We start from the raw sequence: 16,933 nt of genomic DNA on the forward strand, positions 1-16,933 counted from the left end.
CCACTCCCCCTCCACCGACTGACTTGCTTACTTACTTGCCTACTTCTTTATGTAGGGGTTTTAATTCCAGAAGTTAACATACAGTGTTAGGTGTACCGCAAGTGATTCCATAGTCCCATACCTGACAGGTCCATCATCATGCCAGCAACTTGAAAAAGAAAGAACCATATACCATATACAAAAATAAATTCGAGATGGAGTAAAGACCTAAATGTGAGTCCTGAAACCATAAACATCCTAGAAGAGAACACAGGCAGTAACCTCTCTAGATCTGTCTCCGGAGGCAAGGGAAACAAAAGCAAAAATACACTATTGGGACTGCACAAAAATAAAAATCTTCTACTCAGCGAAGGAAACAACAGTCCAGACAGTCCCCCTGGACTGTCTGAGAAGGAAACTTACTCTCAGGGAATTTGATGCCAGAGAGAGAGCTGACTGTGGGACAATTGGTGAAGGAACAAGGTGTCTTCTGTACCTGAGGCAGGTGTGCTTGGGGCACTAGCTAGAGATTTTCACAGAGGCCAGTTTTCTTCTTGTTTCTTAACCATAATCTTGACAACCCCTGAGAGATCGGGACTCGCATGTGTCAAAGTAGTGATTTTATCCTTTCTGTATAAATTTGCCTAAACAGCTTTGAAATAACCAAAGCTGTCATTTTCACTTTCCCAAGCCAAGACTTTAAGTTTTTGTGCTTTAAAATGACCTCTGTTCCATAGCTCCGTCTGTGAATTCCAGACATAGCCTCAATACAAAGATGCACGTTGGAAGTACAGTCTGTATGTGATCTGTGTCTGGGTCTTGATTTACCCAGGTGACTAAGTGATAGGTGGAGAGGCTGATGCCATTGAAAGAAGCGGTTTTTTTTTTATTACATTACTGAGAGGAGGGGCATGGAACACCACAGAGGGCCATATGGGGAAGCACCAAGGAGCGCCAGGGGGCAGAAGGAGTGGAAGAAAGCATGGCCCAGAGCATTTATTGTATTTTCCTTGAGAAAGACAGAGGGGTTGGGGACACATTTTAGAATTAACTAGTCTGAATAATGTCATCAGTTGGCTTTGGGTCACAGGAGTTGTCTCTAGAAGCCTGGTACCTGGTCCTGAGTAATTGGAGCAGAGGAATATTATATCCTGGAGTAGTCTTAAAGAGAGGTAGTTCAGAATATGTTTGCAAAGGGAAGGTGTGCTCCTGGTCAAGCATTTAGCTGGCTCTCAGAATTGGCCACTCAGGGGAGGGAGAATGTCTCCCCAGTTATGGAGGCCACAAATGCCAGAGCATCAAGGATACAAAAAAAGAGAAAGTATCATTAATATAGTACATTTCAATCAGAGTGTCCAACCATTAATCACCTCATAGTTGCAAGTATTCAGGGCAGTCCAAATGCCCGTCATCAGCATTCAGTGTTGCCTGTGTGTATGAATGAGCACCTAAGGACGATTTTATTTGGGTATTAGTGGCATCTAGGTTACTTCTTAACCCTGATAACATAAGGAGGCCACAGGTATTCAGTCCACAGAGTGCAGTAAATATTAGATGCAAACAATATCTTGCTAAGACCTAATAGAGATTAAATAAAAAATTGATATAACAATGTATTCAATGTATTCAAATTCCACTACTTTAGAATTCTTTACCACTGCTTCTCTCCCTCCACCTGCATCTGCAGCCCTTCTCTCCATCTCTCTCAGCCCTCATGCCTTCTCATCCCCTTAGTCTCCACCCGCTCTCCTGATTGCACCCTGCTGCCACCCCAACACCTGCCACCCAGGGCCACTCTCTCCACTGGGGTCAGTGATCCTGCTAATGTGAGTCAGAATGTGTCATTTCATCACTGAAAATGCTCCAGGGGCTCCATCTCACTTTTAGGAAGCCTCTAGAATGTAAAGCATGAAGCACAGGTGCTTTGGGCTACTTTGAGGAAAGCTGTACCCCTAGTGTAGAAAGCCATTCTTGGTGCAGAGTAGGCACTAAATTAATTGTTGTTGAATGAATGAATGAAATATGACTATTAGATTTTAATCCCATCACTTAAAAATCACAAAATGGAAAATACATGAAAAATGAGATTTTATTTCATGCAACTAGTGTGCACGACGATTCATACATTCATTCATTCCACTGGGAAAATGTGATGTGCATTGAGGCTATGTGGTGGTTTTCTATTGCTGCATAACAAATTAACCACAAACATAGTGACTTACAACCACACCCATGGTTATGTGCACAGTTCTGTAGGTCAGCAGTCCACGAGTGATGCTGAGGGGTCTTCTCCTCAGCATGTCACAGACAGTGTTTGCAACTAGAGCTTGAGGTCCCCCTACAAGCTTGTACAGATCTGTTAGCAGAATTCCAGTTCTTGTAGTTGGAGGTCGGCAGTCTCCACTTCCTGGCACGCTGTCAGTGGGATGCTGTTCTTAGCTCCTGTGGCCACCAGCATTGCTTGCCGGGAGCCCCTTCCATCATAAAGCCCCCACTCACAGTGAATCCTGCTCACTCTTCCAGTCCCTTCACTCAGGAAGCACCCTGTGCTATTAAGGGCTCACCTGATTAGGTCAGGACTACTTGGGATAATCCTCCTATTTTATTTATTTATTTATTTATTTATTTATTTATTTATTTATTTATTTTTTTATTTTTATTTTTAAAAGATTTTATTTATTTATTCATGAGACACACACACAGACACACACACACACACAGAGGCAGACACACAGGCAGAGGGAGAAGTAGGCTCCATGCAGGGAGCCCGACGTGGGACTGGATCCTGGGTCTCCAGGATCATACCCTGGGCTGAAGGTGGTGCTAAACTGCTGAGCCACCCCGGCTGCCCAATCCTCCTGTTTTAATGCAGCTGATCTGAACCTTCACTGCATATGCAAAGTCCTTTCACGCTAGCACCTGGATTAGTGTTTGATCCAACAACTGGAAGAATATGAATAACCAGAGGTTAGTTATGGCAGGCCATCTTAGCATCTGCCTAGGATAGCCTGCTTCTTCCTTTTGTTTAATTGGTTTACCGTCAGAAATCAAACTCCAAATAAATAGATTGTTGTGAATGGTAATAATATGCATTCTGTTCCCTTAGACATAGATATTCTTCTTAAATCTTAAAACCAATAGATGATGTTTAATATCATAGTTAATTTAGAGCCAATCGAAATTAAAGTGCAATACTTCATTCTCTTCTTTGGACTCTATAATAGTTATGTACTGGTGCCTAACAAATTATCCACAGCATAGCAGCTCAGAACAACAAATATATATTGTGTCCCACAGTTTCCCAGGGTCAGGAATCCAGGAGAGGCTTACCTGAGTGCTTCTGTCTCAGGGCCTCTCTCTGGGTTGCAGTCAAGTCAGACAGGACTGGGTTGTCAGACAGGACTGCATCATCTGATGGCTTGACTGGGGCTGAGGGATTCCTAGGACATAAGGCTCCCTCACATGGCTGTTGAGGGAAATGAGGAAATGAGGAAGAGGCCTCATTTCCTTCCCAGATGGTCCCAAGGGGCCTCAGTTCCTAGCTGTGTGGACTTTTCCATTAGGTAGCTAATAACTAGGTAGCTTCTTCCCCCAGTGCAAGTAACCAGAGACAGAGACAGAGACAGAAACAGAGAGACAGACAGACAAAAAGAGAGAGAAAAAGCCAGGTAGAAGCTGCAATGTGTTTTATGTTCCTAGGTCCTGGGTCACACACCATCACATCAGCCTTTTCTATCAGTTAGAAGTGAATCATTCAGTGCAAGTCCATGCTCAGGAGGAGGACATTAAGATCCATCTCTGGAAAGGAGGATTGTTGTCAAAGAATTTGTGAACCTGTTAAAACCAAAATCAAAACTAAATATTATTTCAGAATTTTGTAAATCAAATGCTTCTTTCACCCAATTATTTTCCTTGAATGCTTCAAATTTCTCTTTGGAAAGTAACAATGAGAAGTTTATATAAATTTAACATTTATAATATTTAACATCTCTCTCTATGGTTGTTTTCAGTGAATTTAGTAGAAGAGATTTAGGCAGTAACATACTTCAAAAAAGCACTGTCACAATACACTAAAATTTTTTACACAGCTCTATTTGCTGTCATTTCCATTTGTATTTGCTATTTCATCAGTGGTTATTCCATTGAATGATTTCCAGTTTAATTTATATTGAGCAACAATATGCTTTTCATTCTCTGAATGTATTGAATCCAGTTGAATGGGAGGTTAATGTGACACATCAAATCCTTCACAAGATAGAATTGCCTTGCACACCACATTGAACATTGTATATCAGAAAACAATAGACGGTGCCAGCGAGAAAAAGATCAAATGACCTATTCTAGCCAAAACTCTTGTTATGACTTTCTGTATCCTCTCTAACATGGCTCAGGATAATTGACTGTGGCTCTATTCCAATGTGAACAGTTTGTGCTTTGATCCAATTTGCAATGGATTACCAAGTATCCTTGAAATGAAGTTTGGTATCTCATTTTTAATTTCCTTAAAAACAATGAACCTGGAATATAAAACAACTCCAGTTTGAAAAATGCCAGTTTCAGGGATCCCTGGGTGGCGCAGCGATTTGGGGCCTGCCTTTGGCCCAGGGCGCGATCCTGGAGACCCGGGATCGAATCCCACGTCGGGCTCCCGGTGCATGGAGCCTGCTTCTTCTCCCTCTGCCTGTGTCTCTGCCTCTCTCTCTCTCTCTCTCTCTCTGTGACTATCATAAATAAATAAAAATTTTAAAAAAATGCCAGTTTCAGAAGATCTGAAACAGCAAACACCTGGGCACACACCCCCAATTGGGACAAGAAACATGAAGCCCCATGGGCCACTCCCCAGTGCCGTACCCCAGGTGTAACCTCTGTCCAAGAATTCGTGGCTAACCACTCCTTTGAGTGCTCTAATGATTTTACAATAAGTGTTTCTGTGCCCAAAGCCAATATTATTGCTTTTTGCCTGTTTTACCTCCTTGTACAGTAAACACAACTACATGTCTTCTGTGAATCGTTGTTACATGCAGGTAACTTATCCCGATGTGTTAGTGTAGTTCACTCATTTTTACTGCTGTACTGTCTTACATTTTGGGATTAAATCACAATTTTGCTATTTGCCTATTTATTTTTATGTGGGGGTTATTCCAGTTTTCCCCATAAACTTAGTGCACGAGTCTTCTGGAACACAAATTAGACTGCGGACACTTCTTTTCCTTTCTTTGTTTTATTCAGTCAGGATTCATTCAAGGAAAGGCAACTTAATTTTTACATGTGAGCTTTGTTTTTTTACCATATCAGTAAGTACAAAAGTTATGAATTACATGTTCTCTTATGTCCTGCATCCAGGAGTGAATCCATGAAATTCTCAGGAATCTAAATCATAGGTCCTATTAAAAATAGCCCAAGTGAAAAATGACCATATAGCCAGCCTGTTTGTGGTCTTGAAGAATATCTAACACTCTCAGGTGGTCTCATAATGCAGAGTACTGAATTCTGTGAGATTTGTCAAAATTTAAAACAGCATTGCTTACAAAATCATTCTTTTTTTTTTTTAAAGATTTATTTATTTATTTATTTATTTATTTATTTATTTATTTATTTATAGAGAATGAGAGAGAGGCAGAGACACAGGCAGAGGGAGAAGCAGGCTCCATGCAGGAGGCCTGACATGTGACTCGATCCCAGGTCCCCAGGATCACACCCCGGGCTGCAGGTGGCGCTAAACCGGTGCGCCACCGGGGCTGCCCTACAAAATCATTCTTGAAGCTCTAAATGCCTTTACATAACAAAAATGAGAATTTTGAGTAGTTGCCTCACAGGACCAAATCTATAAATCAGAACTAGTTAAAATTCAATGGTATCAGTCTTCTCATTTATAAGGTAACTAGATGGCAAATTAATAGATGGCATAAAAATAAAGACTTACATCTTTTTTTTATAGGAGGAAATGTATGATAACTAGGGAATACAGAAAGTTCAATGTATTTTACAATAAAATAACCATTCAAACCTCCATCCCTGTACAATAAGGTTAAGTTCATCTCTAGTAAATTTGCATGTTTCCATACAGTGTATTTTATCATAAGTACCTGAATTGTTTTAGATATACCATTTTCCATCGAAAGACTATTATATTTGTATACCTGGATAAGATTTATTACATTGAGATGTTTTTAAAATATGTATAAACTTGTTTCTGATATGCAAAAGCATTTGGCAATACTTTTACAGCATTCGATTTTATAGAATTAAAATGTCATACTGTACTCACTTTGATGTTTAAAGAACATTCTTAGAAAAAATATATTAGAAGCCTGACTGCATAATACTATTCTTTCCAGTTTCTGGTTCTGGTAATTAAAACCTTCATTAAGTCTGATAACAAGTCATTTCCTGTACATTTATGAAGGCAACTGACATGATTGGCAAACAAAACCTTCAGATTTTATGTTATTTACCGAAGAGCACAGTTCAGCAAGAACAGAAAACCCAATATGCAAATTTGCAGACTATTTTACAAATTTAGCAGTTCCTGTGACCCAAAGTGTTTCAGCCTTTCAAGGTACCGTCCATAAAGTTCCACATCATTGTGACCTGCCCCTTCAAACCTTGGCAAAGCTCAAAGAATGCGAAGCCATGTGAAAAGTCACTGACTTCACCTTCAGTCTCCTGAATTATTAGCACAGGAGCTGTTATCTTAGAGATTTTGTCAATGTTTGGGAGTGCATCAAAACTGTAGGTCTTAAAAAAAAAAAACAAAACTGTAGGTCTTCCAAGTGTCAGGAAGAGTGATTCCCATCCCGTGGTCAAAGGAGAATGAAGAGAATGAAGAGTGCTGTAGCACTCTCACACCAAGCAGCAGGATCCACAGATGTTCTGTCCTACTTTGGCCACATGTGATCACATTTTCAGGGAAAATACCATATTTTGTGCTAAGAGTAAGCCAAGCAGCTCCTGTATCTGCATAGAGGTTTTTCTTCAACAGGTTCCCAACACTTACACAGTATAGTACAATCGGTCTGTGATCCCAGTCCTATGTAAAAGCTGCTCATCTGACCAAGATCAAGATCATTTCTGTGTGCGAAGAGTTAAGTGTACTTGGCCGCTCTTGCTTGGACAAAGTACAAACATGCAGGCAATTCTGGTGCCTTTACTGGTTCTAGTCATGAAACACTCAATAGCATCTTTTTCTCTAGAAGAATACTACCAGTCTGCTTATTCTGATTGGTGTGAAGTCCACCAGTTTCTTTTTCTTTTCTTTAAAAAATTTTTATTAATTTATTCATGAGGGACACAGACAGAGGCAGAGGCACAGACAGAAGGAGAAGCAGGCTCCATGCAGGGAGCCTGATGTGGGACTTGATCCCCTACCGGGGATCACATCCTGAGCCAAAGGCAGACGCTCAACCACTGAGCCACCCAGGCATCCCTAAGTCTAGCAGTTTCTACATTCATCACACATCATTGTATAAGTTGGATCAGGTGGTAAAAATGCTAATTTGAAGTCATTTTCCCAGGGAAAGGCAGACAGCAGCAGAGGCCACATAGGTCACTGAAGGAGAGCTTACTCATCTTCTGCACCTGAGGGGCTGGAGGAAAGGGTGGGGAGAGAGCCCTTGCCCACGTGCTGTTCTTCCTCCTCAAGGTGCGACCCACACTGCCACTGCTCCTCCACCTCCCCTTCTGTCACCACAGACACCACCCACATGCAGCCAGGTCTTCCTTCTCTTTGTTCACCTCTCTCTGCTCCCCTCCGCCTGCCACCGCGAGACTAGCTCTCCTGGAGGGAGGAAGGCAGTGGGGAACCAAAGGGCCAGCAGAACCGTCTAAGGCAGGAGTTGGTCACTGACTTAAACATTTCTTAAATATTTTACTTGTGATTTCTTTTGGCCCATTTGTTAAGAGTGTGTTTAATTCTAGTTTTCCTTTTGTTTTCGATTTCTAACTGCACCCCCCCCGCCCGCCCATGGTGCTTGGAAAACATAGTTTATGTGATATCCTTTCAATTCTGTTTGAGTCTTCATCTGTGGTCTAACATAGGCTGCATCCTGGACAGTGAGTGTCCCATGTGCGCTGGAGAAGAATGTGTATTCTGTTATGTGTGGGTAGAGTGTTCTGTATATGTGTGTCAGATCTAGCTGGTTTATTACGTTGCTCAAGCCCTCTGTTCCCTAACTTTTCTTCTGCTGGTTGCTCTATCCCACTCAGAATGTGATAATGAATTCTCCAGCTGTTACTGTGGGTCTCTCTACTTCTGCCTTTCATTCTATCAAGTTTTGCTTCACAGATTTTGTTGATCTGTTATTAATGCTAGAAGTTTATAATTTTTATATCTTCTTGCTCTATTGAAACTTGTATTAATATATACTGTTCTTTTTTGTCTCTTCTAAACTTTGATTTATTTATTTATTTTATTTATTTATTTTTTATAACCACACCCGACTGGCTTGTTTTATTGGAGAAGGCCATGTGGAGTTAACAACGTGAGGACAAATGGGACCTGAGGTCGGGGAAGAACAGCACCCCCTCCCCATACATGCCCACTGCCCCAAATAAAAAATAACCAACTATGGGAGAGCAGTTGAGACAGTGACTGAAGTTGGGGAAGGGAACAGGGAACCCAGGGGGTGGTGGAAGAGACCATGCGTGTGCTGGGAGGGCCCAGAGGCAGCGGCGGTGCGAGTAACATGAGTACGAGTCTCTGTGTCTTCCACATAGGTCTATATAAATATATAGAGAGAAGTTGTTCACTTTCCCTTGCTCTCCCCTCTGCTCCGCGCGGCTTGCCGGGGTCCCAGCTCCTCTTTCCACATGAGGGCGAAGGGAAGGGGATGATGAGCAAGTCATCACCGAATTGCAATCAGACCCACATCCATCAGCTTCTGGATCTTCTGGGCTATTACAGGATTCTTTAAGTGTTCGCTGAGTGCCTGAGGGTCCTTCTGCATCTGCTCCAGGATAAGCCGCGTGGCAGGGTCACTCATTATCTGCTGCACCTCAGGGTCAGCCATGGCCCGTTGCTTCACGTCTTCGGGGTTATCGTGGCGGTTGTACTGGGCCATCATACAGCGCTGGTAACCGTCTGCCGCTTCCTTGCAGGTGGAGTCCAGATCTAACGCCTTCTGGTAGACATCCATGGCTTTCGTGTAGGCCTTCATTGCCTCCAGGGCAGCTGCTTTCCGGGTGTACCCCTTGATGAAGGCCGGCTCTAGCTGGATACATTCCTCACAGTCCTGAGCGCCAGCTGAAACTCCAGGAGTTTGGTGTAGAAGGCAGCTCGATTGCTGTACAATTTGGCATCTTTTGGATTCCGTTTGATGGCTTCTGTATAATGCTTCATGGCCTGGGGATAGTCCCCTTTCTGAAAACATTCATTGCCTTTGTTCTTCTCCTCCAAGGCCAGATCTGGGTTATGTAAGCCAGCCGCTCTTGCTCCTTCAGAATTTTCTCTGCCTGTTGGCATTTCTTGAGCACATCTGGGGTCCGGTGCTCTGCCAAAGACTTGTTATAGAAATGGGTGGCAGCCTTGCACTTTTCTTCCTTGGAGTAGGAGTTGCCAATTCGAGCATAAGCTTTGGCAATCTGTCGATAGTCTTCTCGGTTTTCTCGCCCCACTTCGATGGCCTTCTCACAAAGCTCCCGGCATTTACTGTAGTCGCCCTTCTCGAAGTACACGGCTGCTTGATTGGTCAAGTAAGTCATGTTGGTGGGGTCCAGGTCCTTGGCTCTGTCATAGTGCTTCAAGGCTGTGTCAAAGTCTTTCTTCTTGTAGGCTTTGTTCCCCAGCTCTTTCTCTTTCAGCGCCTGCTTCTTATTCTCTGGAAGATCTTCTTCCATTGGCTCTGGCTTGGTGTCCTTCCTGGGAGGAGGAGGTGAGGGAGGTGTTCCAACTTCCTCCTCCTCATCCATACTGCCCAGATCCACACCCAGCAGGATGCTCAGAGTAGTCATGATCCGGGGATCTTGCAGTTTCGTGCCCAAGTCAGATGGCTTGTTTCGTAGTTGCTCTATCAGCTCCCGGTAGGTAGGATCAGCGAGCAGTGTCCTTGTCCTGGGATCACTCTCCAATTTCTGGTACAGATTGGGCATGTTGAAAGGGTTCATGAATTTCCGTTCTGCCAACCGAGCCTCCATATTCTGTAAGCCCTCTTTGAGCTGAGGATTATTTGCTTCATGTTTTAAACCCTCTTCGTAGGTTCGCTTGGCTTCTTCAAATCGGTTTAAGAACTCAAGGGCTGCAGCCTTCCTCGAATAGCCCTTGCCCCAGTCGGGCTTTAAGTCCACCGTTTTGCAGCCATCCTCATAAGCCTTCTGGTAGTCCCCTTTCTTGGCGTAAGCTGCAGAGCGATTGCTATAGAGCACATGGTTCTGGGGATCTAACTTAATGGCCTCAGAGTAGCACTGCAGTGCGTCATCAATGTTGCCCGCACTCAGGGCCTTATTGCCCTTCTCTTTCAGCTCATTTACCTGCTCTATAGCCCAGCCAGGAACCCCGTTGAATCGACTCCGTCCGCTCTGCGTTCCCAACCCTAAACTTTGATTTAAAGTCGATTTTGTCAGATATTAGTACAAACAGTCTTGTTCTCATTTGGCTACTATGTGCATGGGATTCCTTTCTCCATCCTTTCCTGTCAAACTATTTGTGATTTTAGATAAAATGAGCCTCCTTTCAACAACATAGAGTTAGATCATCTTTCTGTCACCATTCTGCCACCTTTATCCTTTGATTGGTGCGTTTAATTCATTTACATTCAAAGTAATTTTGCTGAATAAGGAAGGGCATGTTCCCATTATTCTGTTATTTACCTATTGTCTATATTTCTTTTAATTATGTTGTTCCTGGGACACCTGGGTGGCTCAGGCGTTGAGCATCTGCCTTTGGCTTGTGTTGTGATCCTGGGGTCCTGGGATCGAGTCCCACACCACAGGGAGCCTGCTTCTCTCCCTCTGCTTATGTCTCTGCCTCTCTCTCTGTGTCTCTCATGAATAAATAAATAAAATCTTTAAAATTTTTTCCAGAATTGTTTTAGTATTTGTTTAGTTTATTTAGTAGAATGGTTTAACTCCCTTCTCATTTCCTTTTGCATGTATATTCCATAGATACTGTTTTTGTGTTTACCATGGGGGTTATATTACACATCCTAAAATTCCAGCACCCTAACTGTGTATTTCTACAAGCTTATTTTCAATAACAGACAAAAAGTGTCATTTTCTACAGCTCCATCCCATCCCCTTATAGTGATTGATTTCAGAATATTACATCTTTACACAGTGTCCAAAAACATAGACTAATAATTGTTTTTATGCATTAGTCTGTCAAAATAAGTTGAAAACAAATAGTGGAGTTATAATTCAAAGTTACTAGAATATGGCTTTTAAGCAAGTAGTTGTTTTTTAATATATCAGTCTTTTAAATCATGTAGGAAACAAAAAGTGGAGTTACAAATCAGAGTCACACTAATACTACATTTATAATTGCTCATTTACTTCCCTTCACTAGCCCTGTAAGTCTTCATGTGGCTTCAAGTGACTGTCCAGGGTCCTTCCATCCTATAGGTTTCTCTGTAGCTGGTCTTGCTAGGCAAGTACAGTGGTGATGAACTCATTCAGCCTTTTGTTCACTGGAGAAGGTCCTAATTTCTCCCTCACTTTTCAGATCTGTTTTGCAGATATAAGATTCCTGATTGAGTGCTTTTCTTTCAGCACATTGAGTATATCAGTATGTCTTCTGGCCTCTAGGGTTTCTTTTTTCTTTCTTTCTTTCTTTCTTTCTTTCTTTCTTTCTTTCTTTCTTTCTTTCTTTCTTTTTCTTTCGATTTTATTTACTTATTCATGAGAGACAGAGAGAGAGAGAGGCAGAGAAACGGGCAGAGGGAGAAGCAGGCTCCATGCAGGGAGCCCGATGTGGGACTCGATCCCTGGTCTCCAGGATCATACTCTGGGCTGAAGGCGGCACTAAACCGCTGAGCCACCCAGGCTGCCCGGCTTCTAGGATATCTGATGACAAATCTGCTAATTTTTTTACAGGAACCCTTGTCTGTGATGAATCACTTTTCCCTTCCTGTTTTCAAGACTCTTTGCCTTTGGCTTTCAACATTTTGATTATAATATGTCTCGGTGTGGATATCACCCTAAGTGGAATTTGTTATTCTTCTTCAGTGTTTATATTCATTTCTCATCAATTTGAGGAACTTTTCAGTCATTATTTCTTCAAATAATCTCTCCTACCTTCTTCTCTCTTTTCTGTCTGGGACTCCCCAAAATGCATAGATTATTCCCTTTATGGTCTCAGTTCTCTTCTAGGCTGTCCTCATTTTTCTTATTTCTTCATTCTGCTCCATGGATGTGATCATTTCAATTGTCCTGTGTTCAAGGTCAGATATTCTTTCTTCTGCTGGCTGAAATCTGCTCTTAAATACCTCCAGTACATTTTTTATTTCAGTTATTGTTTATGTCAGCGCTGGATGTTAGTTTCTTTTTGTCTTATATCTCTTTGTTAATATTTTATTTTATTCACACCTCATTTACTTGAGTTTTTGTGTAATTCTCTGAGCATCTTATAGGCAGTTGATTTAAAGTATTTGTCTAGTAAGTCCACTATCTGATCTTCCACAGGGACATTTGATGTTTGTTTTTACTTTGAGTGAGTCGTATTTTCCTGGCTTTGCGTATTTTGTGTTTTGCTGTTGTTGAAAACTGGTGTTCTCAGTCTCCTAATGTGGTAACTCTGAAAATCAGATTCTCCCCATCAGCAGGTTTATTGTTTGTTTTGATAGTTGATTGCTATAGACTGTGTGCCAGAAATCAGCTTTAGGTGTGCATTTCAGCTCTTCTCATGTTGTTTTTGAGTCCACACTTTCCCTGAGCATGTGTGTGTGGCTACTTTCTATATCCCCACCCCTCCTGCCCCTACAGTGGTGTTCACTGAGATTCTGGGTACCAACTGTTATGGCCTGGAGACCACTCTCTTCCCTAAGGCCACAGTCCCTGGTTACTCAATGAGGAGGAAACATCAATGTTAGTGTAGATTTGGGGAAACACTTTATAAGCCAAAACTGACTGGAGAGGCGTGCCCCCTCTATGTAGAGGCCTATCCTGGTGCAGTAGCCCAGGGAGACCCTGAGGGGGTCCTGGCTGAGCAGGCAAAAGGGGAACTCAGGCTTTTGTCCTCAGCCCTGTGGCCACACAGATCTGCAACCAGCCCCCATAAACATGCTGGGTGCTCCAATATGCACTCCACCACTTTCTGTGAGGAGGACACTGGACCCACAAGTCCCTGTTGTTGTGCCCAAGATCGCGAATTCGAGAAACCACCAAGGAGCCGACACCGATGCAAGCGCACGAGGGTTTATTTGCAAGCTCGAGCTTGGGTCCAAGTATACCTGACACAGCTGAGCAGGGACTTGGACCCTGAGACTAAGAGGCATAGCAGCTTTATAGGGGCTAGTGGCCAATGGGATACGCAGAAAGTTGCACAGTCATGTCGGTCCACACGCAGGTGGCCGATTGAATTACATTTTACCCTAAAGTATCCATTTGAACTGGCCTATCACTGAGCCGATTTCCAATTAGGGTGTGCCCAGCAGCTTGACTAGGGTGGGCAGCGCCCTAAGTAATAAGTGGGTCATGTGGGGGCGATACAGGAGGTGGCGGGTGTAGCACAAAGTGGAGTCAGTCCTGCTCTGCTTGTCCAGGGGTGGGGGATTTTTGTTAAATTTCCTGGGTCCCACATCTGTCACTTGTTCCAGCTGCTGCCTCTGATACTGGAGCTTGGGATACATCCCTCAGTGATGTCAGTGCCAGAATTTTCAGTCTTGACCACCTCAGGTCCCACTGTCTGCAACCCTTAACACCTGGACAGAAGTTCTACCACCCAACTCAAAGCTCATATCTACCATGATGGCTGACCCAGGGATTTGAGGGGGGCCAGCTGGGAGCTCCCTAGGGCTTTGAGCCCTGCAGCTGAGTCAATGACCTACAACGTGGCTAAAGCCCCTTCCTGAGCCCAAGACATCTCAGAGGCATCTGGTGGTTAGGTGCTGCCTGTCTGCAGTGCCCATCTGGTTGGCATATGAGTGCAGGAAGCACTGTGCAGTCTTGGTTGCTTGCTTGGGCAACCAGGACCAACAGGTGGCATTAAACTCACCTAAGAACACATGCAGGTACATGCACATGGGCACACACACATCATAAAGGAACCCCCTCACCAACTACCCATAAAATTACCACTTTCTAGCCTCAAGGCCAACTTCAAGGAATTCTACCCACAACATTTATTCATTCAATCATTCATTCATTCATTCATTCTTTCATTCATTCATTCCCCCAACTATATTCAGTGAATGTCTCTATGCCAATCTGTATGTTAAGTCTGGTAATCATTTAATGACATAGACACAGCACATGTTCTCCTAATGTTTATAATCTCATAAGAAAGACAGACAATAAACAAAACATAATAATACTTGTACATGACACTATGTGATATATATACCTGTGACCTATTGCTAGGTAACAAAATAATCTCTGAATAAAGCAACCACCTTTTAATTCTTTCTCATTGTGTGGGTCAGCTAGGCTCAACTGGCAGCTCTTCTGCTCCATGTGACATGGGCTGGGGCTACAGTCATCTGGAGATCTGAATAGTCCAGAATATTCCAGAGGGCTCCCTCACATTGCTGCAAGTGGTGCTGGCTCTCAGTGTGTAATACACTGAGCTTGGTAAATGCTGGTTGCTACCATCATGGCTTGTTGGTGCTACCTGGTGTTGATCCAGGTCTTGAAGGCTACCAAGATTTTGGGGAAAAGAGAAACCCATAGAGCCCAATTTGTGCAAAATATTGTTTTGCACTTGCTCAGAACTTCTTCAGTTACTCCAAACTCAGCTCTGACTTTCTCTGAAGGAGGATAAACCCTTGCTGTTATCTCTCTCTCACCCCTTTACCAGCCCTTGCTGCTCTCCCCACTGTGATGCCTCAGCATCACTAGCTGGCCCTGCCTCCACCATCTACTGGACAGGAGCAGGAAAGGGTCCCAGGACCAAGGACAACACCCTGGAGCAGAAACTCAATGCCTTCTTGGTCCCAACTGTCCACTGACAGAGAACATGGCCCCTGAGAGACATGTCCCTGTGGCCTGTTCCTCCAGGCCAGACAGTGGTTACAAACACTGCTTCTTCTCTATCTGTCAGGCTCCCATTTGCATAAACACCTGAGCACAGAGACCTCTCAACCACAAGCACTGACCTCACCTGCAGCTTCAGCCTCCTTCCTTCCCTAGCCCTAAGCCAGCAGCTCCTAACTGGAAGGCTCATCAGAGTGCTCAGGTGACCACCAGTCACAGTCTAGAAGAAGTGGACTACAGTGGGGTCTGTATTTGACCTGACTCAGGAGCACCCCATGCTCACAGAGGCCTGTCCTTGCCCTCCACCCTCACCCTGACCCAGGCGGCCAGGCTGCACTTGGCCTTCCGTGCTCCTTCTTGGCCCACCTGCACCTGGAATCACAGCTCCTCCCCAAGTGCAGCTTGGCTGAGGCTGCCAGGGCCTTCTGGCCCAAATCCTAGCAGGGACTAACCAGGCAATGCAAGGAGAACCTGTTGCAGTCTTCTTCTAAATGAGGTAGAGGGGGTTCTTGAGACCCCAAGCCTGAGGCTATCTGTCCATCTTCTGAACCCTGAGACTGCCATTGCCACCACCTCTCTCCCACCTCCCACATGGAACCCTCCCAGACAAGAGCCCTCCCTCTGGTTGAATTCCTGATATATTTCACGCACTAAGCTAGCTCAGGATCTGAAGAAATCCTATTAAAATTCGTTTTCTGAAATAATTTGTTTTGGACATCACAATTTAAAGCAGGAATTTGAGAAATTGACACATGACTTTTGTATTCTTTCTCCAGTAAATGCCTCAATGATATATGAGGCAATCATTTCTACCCTAAGGAATCAAAACTGGTGTTCCCTCTGGGAGGGCCACCCCAGAGAACAACAGGAACATCTGCAGACCTGCATGGCTCTTTGCTCTAGTTGTGACCTGGTCTCAGCCCCTCAGTGTGGGGCAGGGGACTAATCATCCCAGTCTGCCTAAGACCAAAGGCCAGCTTAATATTTCAAGATTTTATGAGAGACACAGAGAGAGACAGAGACACAGGCAGAGGGAGAAGCAGGCTCCCTGCAGGGAGCCCGATGTGGGACTTGATCCTGGGACCCTGGGATCACAACCTGAGCCAAAGGCAGATGCTCAACCACTGAGCCACCCAGGCGCCTAAAGGCCAGCTTATAAGTAGATTAGGTTCCAGAGTGAGAAATCCGATGCCTGCCATGATGGTCACCCAGCAGTGGTAGAATCAACTGAAGGACCCCAGGCCCCACACACCCCATTCTTTCCCTGTCCCATGCATCACCTTGTTTTTTGCCCAAACACAAAACTCCATCTTTCTGTTTTCACCTCCCCTCAACCAGCCTGATTACACAGAAATCTTTTTTTTAATTTAATTTTTATTCAAGTGGGCCTCATGCTCAGCGTGGAGCTCCACATGGGGCGTGAACTCATGAGCGTGAGATCAAGACCTGCGCCAATAACAAGAGTCTGACTCTTAACTGTCTGAGCCACCCAGGCGCCCCTACCTGGTAATCATTCTGACCATCCCTTCCTCCAAATCTACAGGGCAGTGAGCAGCACAAGAAAGGGAACCGGCTCAGGGAGGGCAGAGTGAGGCCACAAGGGTACAGACAGAATGCCCTGCCCTAAGTAGTTTCTTAGACTGTGCCCTGAGGGCCTGGACAGGACACATCAGGGAGGCAGGATAAAAGCAGTGGCCACAGCAGCCCTGAGAATGGCCTGACCCTCTCTACCCAAATGATCAAGGGTTATCTGCTCACTCCCCCAGAGTCTCCCTGAGACTCTTGCATATGATCCACAAGAAAACTCCAGGAAGCATGGGGGCATATGATGGGA

At 44.1% G+C, this 16,933-nt stretch overlaps 2 pseudogenes; both read right to left on the minus strand.

Annotated features, from left to right (window-relative positions):
- Nucleotides 1-6,490: 6,490 nt before the first annotated feature.
- On the minus strand, nucleotides 6,491-7,548 carry LOC140636363 (alpha/beta hydrolase domain-containing protein 17B-like; annotated as a pseudogene).
- Nucleotides 7,549-8,368: 820 nt separating this feature from the next.
- LOC140636431 (stress-induced-phosphoprotein 1 pseudogene) lies at nucleotides 8,369-14,150 on the minus strand (annotated as a pseudogene).
- Between the last annotated feature and the right edge of the window lie 2,783 nt (nucleotides 14,151-16,933).

The sequence above is a fragment of the Canis lupus genome, chromosome 7, assembly GCF_048164855.1.
Source record: "Canis lupus baileyi chromosome 7, mCanLup2.hap1, whole genome shotgun sequence".
In the NCBI taxonomy this organism is placed as follows: domain Eukaryota; kingdom Metazoa; phylum Chordata; class Mammalia; order Carnivora; family Canidae; genus Canis; species Canis lupus.